Source organism: Macrobrachium rosenbergii, chromosome 51, assembly GCF_040412425.1.
Source record: "Macrobrachium rosenbergii isolate ZJJX-2024 chromosome 51, ASM4041242v1, whole genome shotgun sequence".
Lineage (NCBI taxonomy): Eukaryota > Metazoa > Arthropoda > Malacostraca > Decapoda > Palaemonidae > Macrobrachium > Macrobrachium rosenbergii.
Genome location: NC_089791.1, coordinates 7,399,924 through 7,425,390, shown reverse-complemented (window position 1 = coordinate 7,425,390; position 25,467 = coordinate 7,399,924). Strand labels below are relative to the sequence as shown.

General features: G+C 45.0%; 1 protein-coding gene across 1 annotated transcript in view; it reads right to left on the bottom strand.

Annotated features, from left to right (window-relative positions):
• Window positions 1-25,467, bottom strand: part of RagC-D (Ras-related GTP binding C/D) — a 264,323-nt gene that overhangs the window by 173,726 nt on the left and 65,130 nt on the right. The gene's annotated exons all lie outside the window — the stretch shown is intronic.

The window sequence follows — 25,467 nt, the reverse complement described above, 5'->3', positions numbered from 1 at the left end:
ATGAGTTATTTTTTGTTGTATTCTACAAGAAATTGTGAACATTTTCCTGTATAAAACTTTATGTAACGGCTAATAGAAAACGGTGCAAAATTACGACAAAGTGACTAAAGAAATTCTGCGATTTTCAGCAGAGTTAGCGCGCATGGAGGTAAGGAAAAGTTTTTTCAAAAATTCACCATAAATCGAAATATTGTGCTAGAGACTTCCCGTTTGTTGCAAAATGAAGTTAAATGATTGAATATTGCTAGAATGTAAGACTTTTAGCTTACAATTGCATTTTTCGACCATTTCGGTCGAGTCAAAGTTGACCAAAGGTTGAAATTTTGGCACTTATGGTGATTTATATAAAAATATTTCAAACTTGATAAAAGCTACAATCACGAGTTATTTTTTGTTGTATTCCACATGAAATTGCAAACATTTTCATGTATAAAACTTTATGTAATGGCTAATAGAAAACGGTGCAAAAATTACGACATAGTGACTAAAGAAATTCTGAGATTTTCAGCAGTTAGCTGATGCTTTCTTTTGGGATAAGAAAGAAATTCGTGCATGCGCAGCTGGGTCACGCTTGTAAACAAAACAACAGCGTGATCCGTGAACCCCCAGCATCCCTCAAGGCATGTGATTTAAAATTTTTAGCAAACGAGGCCTATAAGTATATTTCCCCGAATATTTAAAAAAACTTTTTGTAGTCGACGTATTTTACGTCCACTCGGCACCCGACAGACAACTTTTGTCGACGTAAAATACGTCCAGTCAGCGTTAAAGGGTTAATTTCTCTCTCTCTCTCTCTCTCTCTCTCTCTCTCTCTCTCTCTCTCTCTCTCTCTCTCTCTCTCGTTCATAGTTAGCACAAGCTACAAATTACCGTTTATCTGTATGTCTTTACCTGTACAGTAGATCATTTTAAATTGATCTAATTTTACCTGTACCATCTACAAACTGTAAATGCACCGTTCTAAAACATAGAGACATAAAGCATTTCAGAACAAAGAGAAAGAGACAGAATAAATAAGTTTTTAAAAATGAGGTTGAGAAGACTTCTAAAAATAGATCTGTGGAATGGGGGGAGAGAGAAATATTATACTAATCTTCACACTCTCCAATATTCTTACATCAACCATTTATTTCTTTCTTTTAAGGGTAATGTATTAAGCTAACTTTTAAATGAAATTACAGTAACTGAATTTCCATCTTCTGAGATCTAATGTAAGAATTACTTTTCTCTCTCTCTCTCTCTCTCTCTCTCTCTCTTCTCTCTCTCTCTCTCTCTCTCTCTCTCTCTCTCATGTTATTCTCTCTGATTCTCTCTGTCTCCATAATAATTCATAAATAATTTAACTTGATATTTCAGGTAAGGATAATCTCTCTCTCTCTCTCTCTCTCTCTCTCTCTCTCTCTCTCTCTCTCTCTCTCTCAGTCTGTAATAAAGGGATTTTGACAGAGGAAAAATCTATTTCTGGGGAGAGACCTGTGTCACCCGGTGAAATATCCATTCAGCACATATTTCTAGGTAAATTCATTGCTAAATATACCAGAGAAAAGCTAAATGCAAAGCTGGGGTTACTACCCCCAGTGCGAGCTCCATAAAATGGAGTCGTGTATATGAAAGGGTGAGTTTGTCACTATCACAGGCCCCCGCCCTGTAGACATTCCCAGTGTCAAAAGTCCCCCAGAGCGAGGTGCCGTTACAACGCCCGCACCGCTCTCGGACTGTCAACAAACCAGCGCCATCTTCATTCCATGTTAGCACCCACCACCCAAGCATGGTATTTTAACTATGGGGGGAAAGGAAAGAGTAGAGGTGGGTCACCGGGTGACACAGGTCTCTCCCCAGAAATAGATTTTTCCTCTGTCAAAATAACAATTTTTAAAAGTAAATTGTATTTTTCCTAACTATACAAACCCGAGGTCCTTTACATTAGGAGATTACTTTCAGGCGTAGGCTGGAAAACGGCCGTTGAACTTCAAACAAGGTGGTTTAGGCAGTTAACTACTGTCCGGGAGGCGGGAGCCCCGCCTACCCGGACGTTAACATTCCAATTTGCTTTTCGGCCGAGGTACAGATTGAGGGGTGGCATGAGGTGGGCATAATTGTAAAGGACCTCGGGTTTGTATAGTTAGGAAAAATACAATTTACTTTTAAAAATTATTTGTTCCGACACAATATACAAACCCTCGGTCCTTTACATTAGGAGACTCACTGATTGGAGGGATTAATCTGAAAAAGTCTCTCTGAACTGACTGGAGTTCACCACCTTGTCTTCCCTTCCTGGTTGTGAGAGCGAGGAAGGGAAAAATTGCCTCTGACAAAAGATCGGGTTGTATGAAACACAAGATCAGTTGTCAGACTTCTGGGCCCCTTTGCATGAAAGAGGAAACGTCAGTTCATGTAAAGTAAGCTAGGAAGAATAGACGTCGGATGACAATAAGGCAAATACAAGTTTTGGGTTTGTCTCAAAGTCATGGACTCCCTCCTCCCTTTGCAAGAGGAAGGAGCGGGGTTGCTTCTATTAACCTGAAAGGAAATAGAACGGAAGCTCTAGTTATGTGCTTACCTGCCTCGATCGCCCGGTCCAGCTTGTAACGGCTCGTCCACTCCCTGCCCGTGGGAAGGAAGCTTAGGATGGGGAGAGGAATAGAGGCCAGTCACTCCAGATTCATCTCCCAATCACACCGCACAACATAGGCGAGATGCAACCTGTCCCGCTAGGGAGCTGGATAAGCTACACAACTTGTTGAGCAGCCACCACAGGACCCAAGGAAAAAGTGTCCAGGACTTGTGTGCAACATCCCGGAGGTAGAAGGAGGTGAAGGTAGTCTGTCGGGACCACACCCCTGCCTTCAGTACCTGTGGTACCGACATATTCTTCCGGAATGCCAGGGACGGACCAATGCTGCGGACCTCGTGAGCACTCGTACGGAGCGTACCAGTGTCGTCTTCTCCTACAGCAGAGTACGCTCTCCTTATCGTCTCACGAAGCCAGAATGAAATGGCATTCTTGGACACTTCTTTCTTGGTCGAGCCAGTACTAACGAAGAGTCGTCGACACTCAGGCCGGAGGTGCCGAGTCCTCTTCAGATAGCGCCGCAGCACCCTAACAGGACACAGTAGCATCTCGTCTGGATCGTTATCTACAAAGTCCTCTAGGGAGGAGATCGTGAAGGACTTGAACCGTGCGTCAGGGACCGAAGGGTTCTGAGTCTTCGCAACGAAATCCGGGATGAAATCGAGCGTAACTGATCCCCATCCCCTCGAGTGTTTCACATCAAAGGAAAGTCCGTGAAGCTCGCCTACTCTCTTCGCCAATGCCAGGGCAAGCAAGAAAACAGTCTTGAGGGTCAGATCCCTGTCTGACGACTCTCTTAAAGGCTCGCACGGTGTATGAGTCAGGCTCCTTAACACGAGTCACATCCCACGCAGGGGGCCTGAGATCCCTAGGTGGGCAAGACCGTTCAAGCTTCTCATGAGTAGAGAAATCTCGAAAGATGATGAGATATCTACTCCTTTCAGCCTTAAGACTAGGCGAGCGCAGCTCGGTAGCCTTTACAGCTGAAACGAGAGAAGCTTCTCTCGGCGAAGGAAGACGAGGAAGTCCGCGACCTGCTGAACAGACGCTCCGACCGGAGAGATACCCCTTCGACGACACCAACCACAGAAGACGGACCACTTTCCTGGTACACCGCTGCGGAGGATCTTCTGAGGTATCCTGCCATCTCTGTTGCTGAAAGCTGGTAAAAAAGCCTCTCGCTCACAAGAGATGGTGGATAACCTCCAGCCGTGAAGACACAGGGAATGCACTGCCAAGTGGAACCGTTGAGCGTGAGGTTGACGCAGCAGGTTGGGCCAGGGGGGGATCTCTCTCGGCGCCTCTGAGAGGAAAGCTAGCAGGTCCGGATACCAACTGGGCTGGGGCCACTTGGGTGCCACCAGAGTCATTCTGAGGTTCGGGGTGATCATCACTCAGCTGATCACCTGGCGAATCAGACAGAATGGGGGAAAGGCGTACGTGTCGAGGTTGTCCCACGGGTGTTGGAACGCGTCCTCCGCAGCAGCCCATGGGTCCGGCACGACGGAACAGAAGACCTGGAGTTTTCTGTTGTGCCGGGTGGCGAACAGATCGATGACTGGACGCCCCCACAGATCGAACAGCCTTTCCACTACCTCCTGATGGAGGGACCACTCGGTCCCTACCACCTGGCTCTGGCGGCTGAGCTTGTCTGCCACGACGTTCCTCTTGCCTGGAATGTACCTGGCTGACAGCTCTACTGAGTGAGCTATGGCCCACTCGTGCACCTGCATCGTCAACTGATGAAGCTGGTGGGATACCAATCCCCCCTGCTTGTTGACATATGCCACTACCGTGGTATTGTCGCTCATCAGTACCACAGAGTGTCCCATCACTCGATCCTGGAACTCTTGGAGAGCCAGGAAGGCCGCCTTGAGCTCCAGGATATTGATGTGAAGGTGCTTGTCGTCTCGATGCCACACTCCCGAAGTCAGCAACTCCTCCAGGTGTGCGCCCCATCCCTCGGTCGATCGTCCGAGAAGAGAAGCATGTCGGAGGGGAGTATGCAGAGATACTCCTATTATGAGGTTCCTGTCGTCTAGCCACCAGTGCAGGTCCTCCTCACTTCCTCGGAAAGAGGAATGAGGAAGGACTGGGGTCCCGGACTGGAACCAAAATTCCTTTAGCCTCCACTGGAGAGACCGCAGATGAAGGCGACCGTGAGGCACTAGTTTCTCCAAAGACGACAGGTGACCGATGACGACTTGCCACTGCCGAGCTGGTTGTTCCTGTCGAGACAGGAACAACTGTGCTGCCTGCCTGAACTTGCTGATGCGAGAGTCCGAGGGAAAGACTTTTGCTGCCACCGTGTCTATCAGCATGCCCAGGTACTTCGTCCTCTGCTTGGGGATGAGATCTGACTTCTCCAGATTTACCACGATCCCTAGATCCTGACAAAACTCAAAAAGACGATCCCTGTCCTGTAGCAACTGCGAGCGAGAGCTCGCCAGGACTAGCCAATCGTCGAGATACCTCAGTAGACGTATCCCGCGCGAGTGGGCCCAAGCTGACACGAGAGAGAACACTCTCGTGAACACCTGGGGAGTGGTCGCGAGCCCGAAGCAAAGTGCCCTGAATTGGAAGACCGACTCCCAGAGGACGAAGCGAAGGTACTTGCGAGAGGACGGATGGATGGGTATCTGGAAATACGCACCCTTCAAGTCCACCGTAAGCATGAAGTCGTTCTCCCTGATGGAGTTTAGCACGGACCGCGCTGTTTCCATCGTGAACCGAGTCTGGCGAAGGAAACGGTTCAAGGGAGAGAGGTCTATGACTGGTCTCCATCCCCCTGATGCTTTCTCCACGAGAAAGATACGGCTGTAAAAGCCTGGAGACCGGTCCGACACGACTTCCATAGCATTCTTGCTCAGCATGGCCTGCACTTCTTGCTGTAGCGCGATGTCCTTCGATGAACCTGCAAGATACATTCGGAGATGGACCGGAGAGATGGTGAGGGGAGGCCGAGACTCGAAGGGTAGTAGATATCCCTCCCGAAGGACATCCACTATCCAGGTCTCGGCTCCGTGTCGCTGCCATGTTGCCCAATGGCTCGACAGGCACCCCACCTTTGGCAGCTTCTGGGGGAACGCCGCCCCTAGCATTTCCCTTCTTCTTTCCTTTGCCCCCTTTACCAGACTGGAAAGGGGGCTGAAAAGGGCGGGAGAAACCCCCTCTTTTCGAGGAAGAAGAAGGCTGGGTGTTTCCCCGGGAACCCTTCGAAGACTGGGACTTCTTAGGGGCCGAGGAAGAGCCAGCCTGGCCCGAAGACCTGGCTGCAGTGGAGCGAGAAGAACCGGAGGTCTTAGCCACTGCCTGGTGGACAAGTTGGTCGTTCGTCAGTCACGTTTGTCACGACGTTTGTCCACCAACTCCCTAGGGAAGAGAGAGGAGGAACCCAGCAACGGTCCATTCCGCAGAGCAATTGCCGACTCGGGACCCACAGACCTGGCAAAGCGAGAGAGAACAGCGTCTCTTCGCTTTAACACCAGGTTAGCCCACAGGTTTGCAGTCTGGTGGGCAAGGTAGGAAATAGCCCTACCTCCAGAATGGCAGTCTCCCGAAGGCAGAATCCTCCCCAGGTATGATAGCGCCTGAGGAAGCAGCCATCCTCGATACTGTGAAGGACCACAGATCGAGCCAGGAGACTGCCTGAAAAGCCGCCACTGCGGTGGCTTCCAGGGTTGCAGCTTCTTGTTGGGAGAGAGAAATGTTCTCTGCCGACAATTGCTGCAACGAAAGACCCGGATCCAAATGAGTCAGGTCCGGGTCAACCTGCTTAGTCGACAACGCCCCTTCCGAAGGAGTATAGAAGCGCTTCTGACAAGGTAGAGGAGGGGGAAGAAGCTTGTCCAAGCGACTAGATCGAAGGGAGCTGTCTTGCCCAGACACAAGACCGTTCACTTGATCGAGAACTCCCTTGGCAAGCCCGGACCATGGCAGCCCCACCGAAGCCTTGGGTTCTTCTTGGGACCCCAGAAGGATTCGAGGCGCGACGGACAATCCACAGAAGAGGCCGTGGCCCCTTCCCCGAGGTCATTGTGCTGACGAATCAGCGCGATAACCTCGGCAAAAAGTCCCTCTATTTCGGGGGTGTCCGCATCCTGGGGCAGGGACCTCGAGTCCTTCAAGGTGCGGTCTTCCCGAACTACTCCCCTGCAGGAGGGGAACTCGGCAGACCCTGAGGACCTTCCTGAACTACACGCAGGCGTAAGACCTGGTCGAGCCAAGGACCGGGCCAGGTGCATACCCCCATGCCGCTGGACTCTGAGGAGAACAACCTTCAGAGTTCCTTCTCTCCGACTCACGCCCCCTGGAGGAGACCGAAGGGGCGGAGGGGACAGGCGAGGAAGATTGTGCACTCCCGCTGCCCTTACTGGTAGAACCAGTAGAGGCAGCGAGCCGAGGGCGGTCACCAACCCACGGTGATGACGAGCCTTCAGGTCGAGGAGATCGTTTCAACCCAGGTGAAATAATCTCCCGAGAAGAGAGGAGCGGCTCGCGAGAGCCAAGCCGCGCATCCGTCTTCCCCGAGCCAGGCTGGCCGCGCGGGCGTGGCCGGGGACTGGGAGGAGCCGAACGCGCGGCTGGCTGACGCGAGCCCACGCTGTCCTCTGGACGCGCCCCAGACTTCTTCGAGGCGGAAGCTTCTTGGGAAGACTGAGCAGGGGACTTCTTCCCTGTCTCTCCATGCACTCGGCCCCGCGGGGCTGGAACATTGTCCCGGGAACCTGACTTGGCACTAGAAGGGGTGCCAGCAGGAAGAGGCGAAGCACCTGCATGCTCCGACTCTTTCTCTCGTCCCACGCCCTGGTCTGTACGGCGAGAGGTATCTACCGTAGCAGCCTGGGATACCCGAGTCTCCTTGGGGACCCGGGTACTCGGAGCAACTCGCGAACGAGCACCCGACGCGGTCTTGCCGGCCTTAGAAGCAGGAGGTTTCTTAGGCGCAGCGAGGGGTGCCCCACCTTGGTCTGCACGCCCTTGGCTCCCGATATCCCTGGCCCGGAGGCCAGGGAAACGGTTCCCTGATCCGGGGATCTGGGAGAGCCAACGAGAGATCCCTCTGCCTTCCCTGTGGAAGGAGGCAAACCCTTAGAAACCTCAGTGCAAAGTTTCTTAGGGGAGAGACAGGCTTCTTCTTCTTTGGCATGAAGCCTCGGAAGGAGAAGAGGATGAAACAGCAAACGCGAGCGATGATGAAGATGAAGACGAAGAGCGATGACGACACCTTCCTAGACCTCTTCTTCTTCTTCTTCTTCTTCACCATCTGCTTCAGGAAAGCAGTCAAATCCCCAATCCAGGACATCGAAGCTGCCGATTCAGAAACCGTAGGAACAACAGGAGCAGCAGCAGCAGCAGATGACGCAACCCGAGCAGAGGGGGTGGGGCTTGGGCCAGCCGTTGCCGGGATAAGGAGAGCCGCGCGCCGAACAGAAGCAGAAGTGGGCGGGGCCAGGGATGCAGGCGCCGCCTCCCCCGCGTGCAAGTTCGGGTCGGGTCTCGGCACAGTCGCTGGGATGGGGATTGAGGCAGACGAAGAGCCAGGCTGGAGAGTCAAGCGAGAAGCCGTGTCCAAAGCCAGTCCAGGGTCAGCAACAGGGGCAGCAACAGTCACGTAAGGTAGCGATGACGTCACCATGTAGGAGGGGCCAGGACGCGAGAATGGTGCCAGGAAGCCAGGTGGAAAAGGAACAGCGTGCTGGCCCGTGGATGACGCCGATACCTGGGTGTCCAGATGCAAAGCCACTGAAATCGGCATCTGGACAAATCGAGAAAAGGTGACGGTGGTAGTCGTGGCTGTCACTGCCGTATGAGTCGTAACTGGAGGGGGAGCCAGGGCCAAGCCTTCCAGGGGCGAGTCAGGCATACTCAGGTGTAGCCAGGGAGAGCTAGGAATCGTAGCCTGGCTATCCAGTCCGGTACCTGAAGCATAAGTCGGGTTATAGATGGAAGCCTCTACCCGACCTGGAGGAAAATTTTCCCCTCCGGAACGGGAAGAGACTTCTGAGAGAATGCCGTGGTCCAACTCTCCCCCGCGCCCTTCCACCAACGAAAATACATAAGAGGAAGGGGAGGGGGAGTCCTCCCCCGAAGGAGAGGGAGCCAGGAGGGGAAGCTCACCAGGAGGAAGAAAAGAATCCGAAGTGTTACCCACCAACGGCGTCGTCGGGGGCGTATTTCCCTCAGACGACTCCTTGGAAGGCTTACGACGGTAACTTCGCCTCCCTTCGAACTTACGCCACTGCTCGGAGGGCCACAAACAACAATCATCACAAGTAGAGTCGCGTGAACACACACGCCCCCTGCAAGATGTGCAGAGTGTATGTGGGTCCACGTCGACTCTAGATCTAAAAGAATTACACTTTTTACCCCCTACCCCAGGACATACACGCTGGGGGAAAGAGGGTTTAGCTGATTTCTCCATTGAAAAACAAAAAAGAAAGATCCCACCAAAATAATGAAGATAAGATGCAGTCAGGCAGAGAGCGAAGAACAACGTCCGCACGCTATGACGGCCGAAAGCAAATTGGAATGTTTACGTCCGGGTAGGCGGGGCTCCCGCCTCCCGGACAGTAGTTAACTGCCTAAACCACCTTGTTTGAAGTTCAACGGCCGTTTTCCAGCCTACGCCTGAAAGTAATCTCCTAATGTAAAGGACCGAGGGTTTGTATATTGTGTCGGAACAAATCCCTTTTCTGGGTTTTACGACCTGTGTCAGCTGGTGAAATAATAACAGAGAATCAAAAATACCATCTTGAAAAGATCAAAAGAAACCTTGTAAAGGAAAGAAATAAAACTATTAATCCAAGTGGGTTTTAATTATCCAAAATGAAAACATATAAGGACATAATAGCATTAATGAAAGGGAACCATGTTCCACAGAAATCATGAAAAACATTAAAACATAATTAAATATACTTAATTGCTAACAAAAGAAGACAAAGACAATATGCAAAATGGTCAGGAGACAGGCTGTGAAGTATGCCTGACCCGGAGGGGACGGTAAAGGGAATAAATGAGGCAGGTAGGTGGGAGAAAGAGTGATAGAAAAGAATGAGATATTATTTAGAGGGAGGAACAATGCTTCCTGCCGCCACTGTGGTGAATTTTAGAGCCTCTAAGGATTTCATGTAGTGGCGTTTGAAAACCAAAGGAGACTTCCACCAGATGTATATTTCTTAAGATCCTCAAAATTCATGTGATGAAAATAATTAGTGGAGGTGGCCACCACCCTAATATCATGAACCTTTGGAACTGAGTCTGGGTTAGCTTGTTTAATGAAGTACAAAATCTGTTGTCTGATGGCCTTCATAGAAATAGTTCCTCCACCTTCTCTCACAAAGAGAGGGCCCGAAGTTATGTGAGAGGTTCTGTCTAGATATGCTTTTAAAGTAAAGACGGGACATAATGATAGGTCTTGTGGAAGGGGATAACCTTCCAGGGGACCATCTATCTCGAGGATCTTCGTTCTTAGCTAGAAATTTAGGGTGAGGGGCTAGCAGAACTTCTCCTGATGGAAGGAAATCAATATGGTTCTCTCAGACAGAGCAGACAGCTCAGAAATTCTAGCACCTGAAGCTAAACTAATCAAGAATAAGGTCTTCCTTAGCAGACTTAAGAATGAACAATTCTGATTATCAATTTCTGATGCTAATTTAACGACGTCATTTAAGAACCAGGAACCGTGTGTGGACTAGTTACTGGTCTCAAACGAGCACATGCTCTAGGGATTGAAGAAAAATAAGAATCCGTTAAATTAATATTAAACCCATGTAAAAATATCTTTTTCAAAGCTGATTTGGCTGTAGTAATGGTGCTAGAGGCAAGACCTTTTTCGAATAATGACCTAAAGAATGAGATTGCTAGGTTCGTGGTCATTATAGTTGCTTCAGATTCTTTCAAGAAGAGTGCTAATTTCTTGACTGCTGAGTCATATTGTCTGAGAGTAGATTCCCTTTTGTCTGATTCTAGAAATAAAGTATTAACTGGATCAATATTCGCATTCTTCTGAGCTGCAAATTTCATGAAATCCATAAAGCTAGGGCATTCTGTATTCTTAAGGAAGCTGACACAGTCCGAGTTTGTACTATTTGTGTCAATTTCGGATTGGGTATCTGTATGCATCGAAGCTTCAGCTCTAGAAGAAGAGGAAACCAGTTGCTCTTCGGCCAGTTGGGAGCTACCAGAGCCACCTGGCCTTTGAATGTCCTGAGCTTGTGCAGGACCTTCATTAACAGGTTTACTGGAGGGAACAGATAGATCCTCCGCCACTTGTTCCAATCTATCGACATTGCATCTGTGGAGTGAGCCAGAGGGTCCAGGTTGGGAGCCACATAACAGGGAAGTTTGTGGTTGCATTCTGTTGTGAAGAGATCTACTTCCAGACCTGGAACTTGACTGCAAATCCATTCGAATGATGTTTTGTCCAGAGACCATTCCGACTCCAGCGGAGTTGTCCTGGATAGGAATCTGCAATGACATTCGAACACCTGCCAGATAAGTAGCTGACAGATGCCACCGGTGCTTGTTTGCCAAGGAGAATATTGCTATCATTACCTGGTTGATCCGGCTCGACTTGGAACCTCCCGTTTATACAATGCACCACTACTGCACTGTCCAAGACCAGTCTGATATGGATTAGTCTGTTTGGACGCAGCTTCTTTAAGGTTAAAAAACTGCCATTGCTTCCAGAACATTGATATGGAACTGGCGGAACATAGTGGACCATGTTCCCTGAACTTTTTTGTGTTGGGAGTATCCTCCCCACCCGCTTAGAGAAGCATCGGTGTGAATCACTAATGCCGGAGGGGGAAATTGGAGTGGTACTGATTTTGATAAGCTCTTGACTGTTGTCCAGGGCCGGAGTCTCTTTTTCAAAAATTGGCGGAATTAGAGACACCTTGTCTCTGAACCTGATGTTGGCCCGTCTCCGCCATACCCTGTTTATATCCTTCAGTTTGGTTTTCAGAAGCAGATCCGTTATTGAAGAAAACTGAAGGGAGCCTAAGACTCTTTCTTGGATACGGCGGGAAGCTTTCTTGTTCTTGAGGAACTGTCTGGTTGCTTTGGCTATTTCCCTCCGTTTGGTTGGCGGAATAGATAGTTTGTGTGAACTTAGGTCCCACTGAATCCCCAACCACTGAAAGCTGCTCTCCGGAACTAGGCGGGATTTCTCCCTGTTTATTTGGAAGCCTAGAGATTCCAGAAAACCGATTACTATGGTTGTTGCTTTCCGGCATTCGCTGGCGTTGGGTGCCCAAATGATCCAATCGTCCAGGTATGCGGCCAGCATGATCCCTTGAGACCGTAGTTGCTGAACTACCGTATCTGCCAGTTTGGTGAAAATTCTGGGGGCTATGTTGAGACCGAATGGCATGACTCTGAACGAGTATGCTTGCTTCCCCAGTCTGAACCCCAGATAAGGAGAGAACCTTCTTGCAATCAGGACGTGATAATAAGCGTCTGAAAGATCTATAGAGGTGGTTACGGCTCCACGGGGCAGTAGGGTCCGAACCTGCGAGATTGTAAGCATGCAAAATTTGTCACATTGAATGTAAGAATTTAGACGAGACAAGTCTAGGATTATTCTTTGTTGATTGGAACCTTTCTTTGGAACACTGAACAACCTGCCCTGAACAACCTGCCCTGAAACTTCAAATGTCTCGCGTTCTTTATTGCCCTCTTTTGTAATAGATCCTTCATAAAAGTCCTTCAGGACTTTGGATGGTGATTGATGGAACCTGACAAGGGGAGGAGGACCTCTGCTCCAACTCCACCCCAGGCCTTTGGAGACTATGCTGTGGGCCCATGGACTGAAGGTCCATTGGTCCCGAAAAATGGTATAACCTCCCACCTACCTGAGAGATCTCACTGGGCGGGGAGATGGTCTGCCTCCTCTAGAACCTCTGCTTCCCCTCCTCGGGAGGAGGAGGCGAGACGGCCGACCTACCTCTAAAATAGCCTCTGGCTCTGCTTCCCCTGGCATTCTGGTTAATTGCCTGAAATGCTCCATGGCTTTCATATGAAGCATTGAAAGCCGGGGATGAGACATAAGAGGGGGCAGCGAGGGAGTGATGGGCTGGTTGAACCAGCACGTACTGAGGTTGAGGCTGCGCTCGGGAGGTTGAAGGTTGACCAGCTGAGGGGACCGGAACAGCCTGCAGAACAGTCTGGGCAGGGAGCCTCTTAAACTTCTTAAACCTCTTCCCAGACTTGGGATGAGGTCCGGCGGACTCCATCAGCTTCCGTTTATAGGGGAGACCCCAACGGGAGCGGAGACTCTGATTGGCCCTGGTCGCTTCGGTTAGGACCGCGTCCACCTCTTCCTGGGGGAAGAGATTAGCTCCCCAGATGGAGCTCTTCATAAGCCTATTGGGCTCGTGCCGGATAGAAGCTGCCGAAAAGATGTGCTTCCGGCAGTTCATACGAGCCCTGATGAAGTCATGAAGGTCCTGTTGGAAACCTGCCAAAAGAGATTTCGTCAGGACCTGGAACAGAGCGTCCTCACTATAAACAACCGAAGTTGCCTCGGCCAGAGTTAGAGAATTTAAGGACCTGCTCAGCCTGTCCTTAGTGTCGGCTTCAGCCTTCAGGAGCGAATCCGGGATCTTCGGAAGTTGCTCACTGAAAAGGATAGAAGCACAATCAGGGTCGAGTCTAGTTACCGTGAAGGTGGCCGGAGCTCCCTTCCAAAACTCAGAATCTCCGGGGAGGACTAGAGAGGTGGGATCTGTCTCCCGGAGATGAGGAAGGGGTTTGCCCTCCATGCTCGTCTGACTGGTGAGCATGGCCACCTTCGTTGTGCATGGGGTAGGGATAGTCTCCCCCAAAGAGAACATCGTGAATGTACCCTTGGCCGGGGTAAGTTTAGTGTTCTCTGCTTGCCACTCCGTCAGAGTACGCAACAGAGCGGACTGAGCCTGATCCCTCGGGAAGATCACAGTCTCCTTCGGGACCTTGTCGGACCTAATCCAAGCCTCCTCAGTAAGCCTGGCGAAACCTGGGTAAGGGGGCTGCAGCCCAGGGGGGAAGAACTCCAGTTCCTCCAACCTGCGGGTGCCTAGACCTTCTATGGTAAGAGTATCTTCATGCTGGGGAGCATGAAGAGCCAGTCGCCAGGGGTTTCCCTTATCAAAGGGAGGAAGACCGGAAGCGTCCGGAACAGCCAAGGATCCAGCAGCCGCTCCGCCACGCATAAACCCGGAGATCAAGTTTCCCTGAGTTTGAACCTGCTGTGATAGGGACAGCACGGAAGCATTCGAAGAAGACAGTTAGGAAGAGAGTTCCGACAGCTTGTCATCAACCCTCTTGTCAAACTTCTGCATTAGAAGCTCAGCGAAAGCTTCTGCATCAAAGGAAGGAGGAGGGGAAACCTCCTTACTTTGCTTTGACCGTGCTCCCTTCCCAGAGGTGGAGGCCTTGCTCGTAGACGGCACGGGGCTAGGGGCCCATGACGTCTTCGAGGGAGCCCCGGAGCGGACCTTCTGGGTTTTGAGGGTCTTCGTCAAGGTCTTTTTCTTCACCGATTTCACCTTAGGGACGGTAGACCTTGCACCGTCCATAAGGTAAGAGGATTTCATGAACCCTCTGAAAGAGGAAGCAGAAGAAGAAGGAGAGGTATACAGAAAATCATCTGCCTCACTTAGCCCCTTACCTGCTTGGAGATCCAGGTACACATTCATGGGTTCAAGATTGATATTCATTGCCGCAACCTCCTCGGCAACCTCTCAGCAAGCGGCCACTTCCTCCTGGGAGGGTTGGGTCATCTCCCGGATCCCAGCGATCAAGGGGGCGGCTACTTCTTCCGGGACCGACGCTGAGACCCAGGCGCCAGGGAAGAGAACGCTACAAATCTCTTGGGAGAGTACATAAGGCTTCCCCGACCCGACGTTCCTACCGAAGCCGCTGACCCAGGACTTGAAGGTCAGAAGCGAAGAGTCGCGGGAGCTGCGGTCAATCTGAAAGAAGGAGAATGTCAACTAACGAGATCTCCTACTACAAAGGAATTATCCACAAAAGACGTAAACTCAGTAAAGAACTATGAACCGGAATCCATATCTTACCGATTCATCCAAAACTCACTCATACAGAGCGTAACACACTTCACAACCATCGGGGTGCCAGACGATCAGATCTTCTACGCGAACAGCGCATCTGGAGTGGGACCTGCACACCTCGTGCCCACTCGCCTGTTGCAGGATCGCCGTACACCCCTGCTCCTGACAACGCACCACCTGTAAGTGGACGGTTACATGAGTATGCTAATAAGGCACGCCGGAGTAGGGTGCCGGAGTAGCGTCTTAGGATAATAAAGATTGACGGAGCATGCAAAAGTCCGGTCAGACCCGCCGGAAATTCCTGGTGGAAGGATGGGGTATAACTATCTTAAACATGCTAAATAAAAGGGACCGCCGGAGTTAGTCCGGAGATACTGGAGGTCCCTTTGAGAACATGCGTCAACTAAAAAACCAAAAGAATAAACGTGAATGGTTAACCTTAACTAAATAATAAAGGATTTCCGCTCGGCGCCGGGGAAGTCACGTTACACCTTACATATAGTGACGGTGGGGGAGGTGTGGTGAGCACCGACCGACCATGCACCATACCCACCGGAGTGGAGTCAAGAAAGGAGGGTAACGAGAAAACCCGACAACCTAGCGGAAGACACATAAACGGATCTAGCCAAAGTCAAGATAGATACCCAGGAAAGGAACAATGTTCTAAATGAATAGAACTGAGAATTAACAAGGAGCATAATAACTAGCAGACGTGCGGACATGAAAACAGAAGACAGTCAGGTGGAAAACTCTAACTGGCTACCGTAAAAATTCTCCCTGGAGTGACGGTCCAAGAGAACAACACCCTGGCTGGGGGAACTTGTCTCACACTGACGCTAGGGAAAGGAGCGGGACAGGCCAATGGAGGGGGCCCACCAGAGGCAGCCAGAGAGTGAGAGAGCACCCCCGGACGCCAGAAGGCCCACTCCCCTCCCCCCTCCCGAGGAGCCGATCATAACGAACGACTATCACGGAAGGAGAGAAGACAGGGAAATCCTCTAAAGGCCAAAGGACGCAAAGAAATGGTAAACAAGGAATGGTGGCCAGGAGTGAGGAGGCACCCCTAGACACCAGACAAGTTCTCAACAGGGTGCCGATCAATCAAGATTGGTAACCCTGGGTAGAGAGAACTAGCGAGAACCACTCAATGCAGGGAAAGGGGGAAGGAATGTAGGCTACTAAGGGAAAGGATAGGGCTCAGAGCTCTCAAGCCTTGGTAAGTTAACGAAGTATGCGAAAACAAGCCAAGGGTGGAATGGAGTAGGGAGGGGAGGGAGAGGGTGGTAGGAGAGGGGGAATACTCATGAAGCTGGGATGCTGACCCGAATCGGAAGCTCGGACAGGGGTAGGCTACGAGTAAGAATACCCTCGCTATTCTAGCTTAACCTTATTAGGACTCGAGAGTCCAAACGGAAAGGCCGAAATAGGGGGAGGGGAAAACGTAGTCCTAACACACCCATCCGAACCAAATGAAATATCAGGAAAGTGCAGAACATGAGACCCTCCTACACACCTAACCTCCCCCCGCAGTGGAAGGGAGCAGAGCCGCAAGTAGCCTACTTCCTAGGCTACCTTATCGGAGCCGACGAGCGGTCAGGGAGGATAGCCTAGGAGGGAACACGGGATGTAACTGACTAGGGTAGTAAAAGTTAACCACACAATAATAACACGAATAATAATAAATAATTCAAATAATAAATGACACATGTAGAAGGGTGAACCAAACCCAACGCGATGTAAGGCGCGGAAGGTAAAATGGCCGACCTTCACTAAAGATAAACAACCAAAATAATCCGTAAATATCTGTATCATCCGTGCGCTAATCGTAAAATGAAACTATACGGCATGACCATACCATCTCAGATAATATACCCAAGAGCTGAAGGAGGTGAGGGTCCAAAAATAAATTAAATAAGACTGAATAAAGATCGTATAGGCCAGAGGGGGAAACTCGTAGCCTAAGAGACCAAAGGACCCGCGCCTCCCCAGGGAAAGGGTAATATCACAATTAAAAATAAACCAAATATGAAATTATGTAGGATATACATAAAAACATAAAAAAGGAAGGGGAACGAAGTCCCACCAAAAACCCGCACCGAGACTGAAGGTCACATGAGGCCGGGAGAAAGGCAGCCGAGGCGGGCGTTATATTGTCCCCCAAATTATTGAATTAGGAGGAAATAAGGAGCCCCAACCGCCTAAAATAAAAAGAGGAGATGGTACTCAACTTAGAAGATGACATATCCTGTGAAGAAGCCATCACGAGGAAAAAGAAAAGCCACAAATAGCGCACGGGACAAAACACAACAAAAGAAGACGCGTGCTAAAAATGGAATGAAGATGGCGCTGGTTTGTAGACAGTCCGAGAGCGGTGCGGGCGTTGTAACGGCACCTCGCTCTGGGGGACTTTTGACATTGGGAACGTCTACAGGGCGGGGGCCTGTGATAGTGACAAACTCACCCTTTCATATACACGACTCCATTTTATGGAGCTCGCACTGGGGGTAGTAACCCCAGCTTTGCATTTAGCTTTTCTCTGGTATATTTAGCAATGAATTTACCTAGAAATATGTGCTGAATGGCTCTAATTTTACCTGTACTATCTACGAAGTGTAAATGCTCTAACATGGCAAATACGTTCTAAAATATGGAGACGTAATAACTAAAAGTTGTACTACTCAAAATAAAAAACACGGTTTGTTTGTGAAAAGCATTTCAGAACAAAGAGAAAGAGACGTAGAATAAAAAAGTTAGTAAAATAAGGTTGGGGAGACTTCTAAAAATAGATTGGTCGGAATGGGAGAGAAAAATTCTCTTCCAACTCTATTTTTATGTCAACCATTTATTTCTTTTTTTAAGGGTAATGTATTAAGCTAACATTTAAATGAAATTACATAACTTTAATTTCATTTGAAAGTTAGCTGAATAATTTAGGAGCATGGTTATGGTCATATTTAGTGTTTAAACTTTAAAAATAGGCATTTATTTGCTTTATAGAGACCATATCAAACACACGAAAATTCACACAGCGTGAGAGGTTCTGGAACATAACCTCGCGTAAGTTTGGAGTATGACTGCATTGCATAATGTGGACCCTTTCAGGTTACATGCTCTACTGTATGTTGTCTATGGTGTTCTGAGGTATATGAATAACTTTTTGATAAATATTTCAAGTGTGTACAAATTCTCATTTTATTATTCATTGTCCAAGGAGGAGGTACTTTTACTATTAAAGGTAATTGTATATTTATACAGTATTCAGTGACTCAAACAATCTTCTGGCTCTAATTGGGAAAGGAGGTGGATAATTATTTATAAATACATCACTTAATCCAAGTAATTTTTTGATTGGAGAATCATTTGTCTGAATTCTCAGAGCACTCTTCATTGTTACTAGCTCTCTATGGAGAGAGACAGGTAGTTCACCACATTCAACTTGTAAAGATGACTTTGGTGATGATCTAAAGGCTCCTGAACATATTCTATGGCCTTCATTATGAAGTGGGTCTAACGTTTTCAGCATTGTATCTGATGCCGAGCCATATATTTTGCTTCCAGTACAGTAAGGGTATGTCTAACGGCTCTCCAAACAGTGTTCGATAGTTTTTTAATAAGGTTTAATGCTCTTTTACATTTTAATTGCATGTATGTTATGTGGGCTTTCCAGTTCAGGTATCAAATACTACAGGCAGTCCCCAGTTATCGGCGGGCTCGGTTATCGGCGATCTGGTTTTACAGGGCTTGTCTAGCAACGAAAATTGGCAATTTTCAGTGCCAAAAATAGCCAATTTCTGCTTATCAACGCCAATAATTGGGTACTGGCACTGATACATACCTAACAGAGGCGCTGATAACCAAAAATCGGTGATTTTCTGCACTTTTCGGCGCCGATAAGCGCCGAAAATTGCCAATTTTTGGTTATTGTCATGCCATCAGAATGGAACCCCACTGATAATCAGGGTTGCCTGTAATCCCCAAACAATTTGCTGTTTGGCTAATTGTATACACTGTACAATACAATGGTTTCTGATTTTTAAATCTATTTCTTCACCCTTTTCCCACTTTTTATGTTTATAAAACATGACTGCTTGAGTTTTATCTATGAAAAATTTAAAGCCTACAGATAAGGCCCATCCTTCTACAGTATTTTTATTATGCTTTTATTAATGATTTGTTCTGCATGTTTTATTCAAAATGCTGAATAATATATGGCAAAATCATCCATATACAAGTTACTTTTAATCCCAATAGATAGATTTTTACTGATATCATTTATTGCTGAAATGAACAATGTGCCACTAAGGACGCTTCCTTGTGGAACACCATTTTCAAGTGGAAATGTACTTGACAATACATCATCAATTCTCACTTGAAAAGTGCGATTTGTCAGAAAGTTTTGGATAAATCTAAGTAAATGTCCACAGATGTTGCTTTTATGTAACGTTTGTAATATATTTCATATCTCCATGTAGTATCCTACGCCAAAAAAAAAAAAAAAAAAAAAAAAAAAAAAAAGAGGGCTATAGTAATTTGTTTTCATTCAAATCCTCTTCGTATGTGGTCTTCCAAGTTACACAGAGAATCCAATGCAGATCTGTTACATTGTGACCCAAATTGAGTGGGAGTCAAAATTTTTCTCAAATGTGCCATGTCAGTGGAGCATTTACCATTTTCTCTAGTAATATGCATAAACAACGTATTAAAGAAATTGGTCTGCAATTGCTTACATTACTGGGATCCTTTCCAGGTTTTGGATAGGAATGATTATAGCTTTGTGCCATTCATCAGGAAATAAATTTCGAAGCCAAAGGTAATTATAAAACTGTAATAAGTATGACTTTGCCAAAGGTGCTAGGTGGCAGACCATTTCAAAACAAATATTGTCACCTCCAAGGGCAGACTTATTGCTGTTCAACAAAGCAAATTCCCACTCTTCCATATTAAATTTTCTATTATAATATATATCTTCTATTGTTTAAAAATTTATTGTTATTAATTCTATATTATTTTTCTTTGTGCAGAAGTGTCCATCCAAATTTTTATCACTACTTACACTTGCTAACTTTTCTCTGATTACATTACTTATTTCTTTTGGATCAAGTATTCTTTTCCCATTTTTTAATATGGCATGTCTAGGCAGTTTAACATGGGTACCATTTATTTTACCAAATTTTACCCATTTTGTATGGAAGTATTATTAGAGAGATCTGATACATATTTCCTACATGAAATGATTCTTCCTTGAATTACTTCTTTTTTAAATTTTGCAGGCATTTTGTTATATAGAGGTTTTAATGTATCAATTTCTAATAATAATATAGTTAGTTTTTGTAAATTTTCTTCTAATACTGGTAATGTTTTATTTATTTTACTGAAATTTTTATTCAAATTACCTAATTGTCCTCCAATTTGGTGTTTTATTTTTATTAATTCTGTTAGTTTTTCAGACCACCATGGGACTTTGTGCCTTGTTGGATGAGATTTTGGTTTTGGTATTGCTTTATCAGCAGCATTTTTAAATAAATCAACAAATCTATTTGTTTCATTATGATCTTGTAAATATTCAAGTGGTGGGATATTTCCAGTGTGAAATTCATATAATTCCCAATCTGCTTTATAAATGTTATACTAAGGGATATGCTTGGTGGGATTATTTTGTAATAATGAAATTAATATTGGGAAATGATCATTGGTATGCACGTCGTCAACTGTATTCCAATCCAATCTGTCTACTATGCTTGTTGTATAAAGAGTTAAGTCTACTGACGAAAATGTTCCATGTGTTTTTGAAAAATATGTGCTGATTTCGTTATCATTTATACAGCCACGTTTGAATCTATGAATTCTTCTATTTTACTTCCTGCTCTATTTGGTTTTGTAAAATTACAGTTACATATTGGGTTGTGAGCATTAAAATCACCTACTATTAATGTAGATTCCTTGGCATTGTTAAGAGTTCTTTAAGTTTGTCAGTGTCATAATTTTTATTAGGTTGGTTGTATAAATTATAAATTACATAATTATCGTTTTTTATTCGGATTTAAATACCCGATATTTGCAAGTCAGCGATGTTTACAGGTACTTTGTCATAAACTACTTTGTTATGTACACATATGGCTGTACCTAAATTTCCTTCTTCCTCTCATGATGTTGATGCTAAGGTATACTTACATATTATTGATATTTTGTTGACATGTTGTAAACATAATATTATTGGTTCATAATCTTTTAGTAATCGTTGTATTTCTCCTACAGTAGGTGTAATCTGGTCTGTAGACCATTTATGTTCCATTGTGTAATATAGATATTGAAAACATTTTGTTATAGCAGTCGAGTTTTGCTTTCTTTTATTGTATTATCAACTTGGATTTTTTCTAATACTGCAATTTACTCAGGACATTCATTTGTTTTTCTTTATAATATACTCTCAATGCACATGCAGCCTTTTTCATTGGTACACAAATCTGTGATTTCTTTTTTTCTGTAATTCATAAAATTTCTTATAATGTCTGTTAAACCATCTTTTGTTATGTTTTTGTTATTATTGCACAATTCTACAAAACAATCAGTACATACACACGTGTTTTCATGTACATTCCTTGTTTCATTTGCTCTTGTACCGATTACTGGTGATGGAGTAATCTCTTCTCCCTTGACATAATCATTGTTATCTTCAACTTTAGTGTTCTGGATATCTGTATCAATGGGTTTTACTATTATTTTAGGAGATAAAGGTGTATTCTTAGCTTGTTTTTGTTCTTTCTTCATATCCTTTGTCTTTGGTTTAACCGATGTTGCTCTAATAACAGCTGGTTTTTTCTGGGTGGTGTCCTCTCCAAAGGCCTCTTTTTATCTTTAATTTCCAGTCCTTCACAACTTTCCTTTGTTACTTCTGCAGCAGTATCTTCTTGTGCTCTTATTGGCATTAACATTTCAAATGAATTTGATAAAACTTTATCCATATCCTTTGTATCCATTTCTTGATTCTTTACCATTTTAGTTTTTTTCTGTAAAGCATTTATTTCTTGAGATTTATTTAGCTGCATTTTATTACTTCTATCTGTATGTGTTTTTGCTTTATTACTGGTCTTTGTTATAGAAGAATGTGTAAGTTTCTTAGCATGATCTTGAATTCCTCTCACTTTCAATTCTAATTTAGCCTCTTTTATAGACATCCCTGTTCTTTCTTGTAACATTTTTAATTCAGTATTGTATATGTAATACATGCATTCTTTGGATCTTGCATGATGATTCTGCCCACAGTTTATACACTTTGGTTCATTGCACTTCCATTGTGTGGTATGTTCAGTAGATCCACAATAAGCATATATCGGTTCATTTCTAAAATTTTTCTTTGTGTGCCCTTGCTTACTTCAGTTCTGGCACTGCAGTGGCTTTGGGACATAAGGTCTTAAATCTCTGTTTTGGCCTAAAATTTTTATTTTTTGAGGTAGGATCTTCACCCTCAAATTTTACTTTTGCTGTTTTTAATATTTGTTTATTGCTTTTTTTTACTTGGTACAACATATACATGTACAGTAAACTCCCCGTATTCGCGTTCTCATAATTCGCAGACTGACGCATTGGCGGGTTTCTCTGTGGAACACATCTAGCCATTATTCACGGAAAATTTGCCCATTCGCGGTATTTTTCACTGAGAAATATTCACTAATTACTGTATTTTCATATAATTTTCATGAATAAATGCACTTTTTGTGATAAAACTATTAAAATACTCTGGTATATGCATTTTTACAGGGTTTTTCTTTGTTTAAACTATCAAAATGGACAGTTCTAAGTGTTTTTAGAGGGGGTTTTAAGTATTTGCGGATTTTAGCTATTTGCAGGGGGGTGTGGGACGCATCCCCCACGAATACAGGGGGTTCACTGTATCTCACAATCCTGGACCTTGGGGTATCTCTTTTTGAGAGAGTCTAATAGCATTTTCTAGTCAATTGGTTCATTGTTATTTTCAGGAAGCACAATGGTACCCTGAATGCTGTTCATAGTACAGTATCAGGTTTTTCCACTTTTACGTTAATGTTATCTATATTTTTCAAAGACAAATATTCATCAGACCGACTTTTTGTTGTGGCTTCTATAAGCCAGGTCTTCTCCTTTATCTGTCTGAATGACATTTCTGCTGTAGGATGCCAATTTAACATATAATTTTCTAATTTTAAGCTGAAATATTTTGGTCAGATTCCATGGTTAGAAATCTTGACCAACTTCCACTCCCAAAGAGGGAGTCGAAGTGAGTCAAGGTTGGGTCAAGACAATATTTACTTCTTTTGGTTTTTTTCTGCACTGGAGCATAGGGTTCCAGTGTAATTACAGTAGTATGTTTCTTGGATTTTTCCAAACAAAGGTAGTAAGAGGAGGTTCCAGCAGTCATCAACTGTGCCGAGACTATACCATCATAGGGACCAAGGGTACTTGAATCCTTATGGTCGCTATTCATAAAGATTGGAGAAAAAAAAAAAAAAAAAAAATAAATAGTTTTGTGTTTTTCCACTTTTACGTTAATGCTATCTATGTTTTTCAAAGACAAATAGCCCTCAGACTGAATTTTTGTTGTGGCTTCTATAAGCCAAGTCTTCCCCTTTATTTGTTTGAATGACATTTCTGCTGTTGGATGCCGATTTAATAGATAATGTTCTAATATTAAGGCTGAAATATTTTGGTCAGATTCCATGGTTAGAAATCTTGACCAACTTCCACTCCCAGAGAGGTTTGGGAGTGAGTCGAAGTGAGTCAAGGTTGGTTCAAGACGATATACTTCTTTTGGGTTTTTTTCTGCACTGGAGCATAGGGTTCCAGTGTAATTACAGTAGTATGTTTCTTGGATTTTTCCAAACAAAGGTTGTAAGAGGAGGTTCCAGCAGTCATCAACTGTGCCGAGACTGTACCATCATAGGGACCAGGGGTACTTAAATCCTTATGGTTACTATTCATAAAGACTGGGGAAAAGAAAATAAAATAAAAAATAAGAAATAAATAAATAAACCTGAAATCCTTAAAAAGATATCATCAGCCTTTCCCTGGAATCTGTGGTCCAGCCCTAAAGAATAGTTCCATCTCTGAGCTATCAATCTGATAACTCTTAGGTCCAAACATTATCGGGCAGTTGATGGTCCTACCACAATGCCCATTATTTAGCTTCGGATATAAACCCAATCCCAGCTATGATATCTTTTCCTACTTAACAGGTCCAATTAATTTTAGCAAAAGTGGAAAATTCCACAAAAATTAATCCAAACAAATATATAATCATATATGAGAATCTTGGACTCAAACCCAGGAACAGATTCCTGGGGTTCAGGAGCCCCCTCACCATGTCAAGGTGGTCCCACATTGAGGGCAGGAAGAGTACTGTAATGTAAGGTTACTTTGGGTATTTTGGGATGATGATTTGGGGTATATTTTTGTTTGAAATGATATTAAATTGTTTTAGATGATAATGTAAGGTACTGTATATTTTTGTTTGAACTATCAAATTAACGAGTGACATGTTAAAATAGGCAGTTATAAGCATTTTAGTTTAAGGGGTACAAGCTATCTGGCAGTTATAAGCCAGTTATAAGCATTTTTTGGGGAGATTTTTGCATTTTCGCAGATTTTGCACTTCCGCAGTAGGTTCTGGAACTTATTCCCACGTAAAAATGGGGGAGCACTGTATACTCCTACTTTGGGCCATCAATGACAGTTTCTCTTTCGGTAAGCCCCAACAACAGGGGAATAGAATACAGTATTATGAAAGTGACGATGAAGCAACAGCGAAAGAATTACTCCGAAGAAAGAGACAATTAGAAGATCAGTTGCAAACAGAGGAAGAGATAAGGCAAACGAGTGAGAACATAGGGGGCAAACATGAAGCTGCCAGATTGCAGAAGCAAAAGCACTTGGTCAGGCCACTGTTGAGTTGGCCAAAAACAGTTGATGGGCTCTCAGCTCAGTTGATGGTTGTGTGTTTTCCAGGAGAGTGTTGAGTAGGGTCATAATCAGTTGATAAGCTCTTGGCTCAGTTGATGTTCATATGCTTTTCCCGGAAAGTGGTTGCCTTTCTGATCTGGGATTTTGTGTTGGTTGTGTCTGCTTGGTAGCGGTCCAAACAATAAAGTAGGCTAAGGTTCTTTAAATAAATTGAATACTAAGTAGATTAAAGTTCTTTCAGTAAATTGAATAGAAAGTAGATTAAGGTTCTTTCAGTAAATTGAAAAGAAAGTAGGTTACGGTTCTTTCAGTAAATGGAATAGAAAGTAGGTTAAGGTTCTTTCAGTAAATTCAAAAGAAAGTAGGTTAAGGTGCTAAGCTAGCTGGCACCTGTCATGTACTTGTATGCTTTGCCTACCATTCCTGATGTGGTTGCTGTTGTGCCTTTTGCCACTGCTGTTTAACTCCAGCTGTACAACCTTTCTTTCTTTCTTTCTGTCTGTCTTTCTTAAAATCTTTAGCTGAAAACCCTTATGGACAGAGTCAACAGACTATAAACCCAAGAGAGCTCCAAACGAAAACCAGCCAGCAAAGAGAAACAAGTTATAGGAAATGGTGATAAACAAATAAATCTAAGGAAATAGAAAAACACCAATGCATTCGAAATTTGGATTATATCAGAGTGTAGGGTTGAATTTGCACTTAAATATTCAGAGATCAGAAGATTCCACAACTGCACAAGGCACGCTATTCCACATTTAGTTGTGGCCTAGCAAATTAAGTAGTGTTAAACCTGATGCTAGAAAATTACCTCTTCCAATCTTGTTCACAAAGATTTATTGTTGCAGTCTCCTAAACTGCAAGATTTCACTGTTCTTATCTCCAGCCATCCAAGGTCACCTTCTT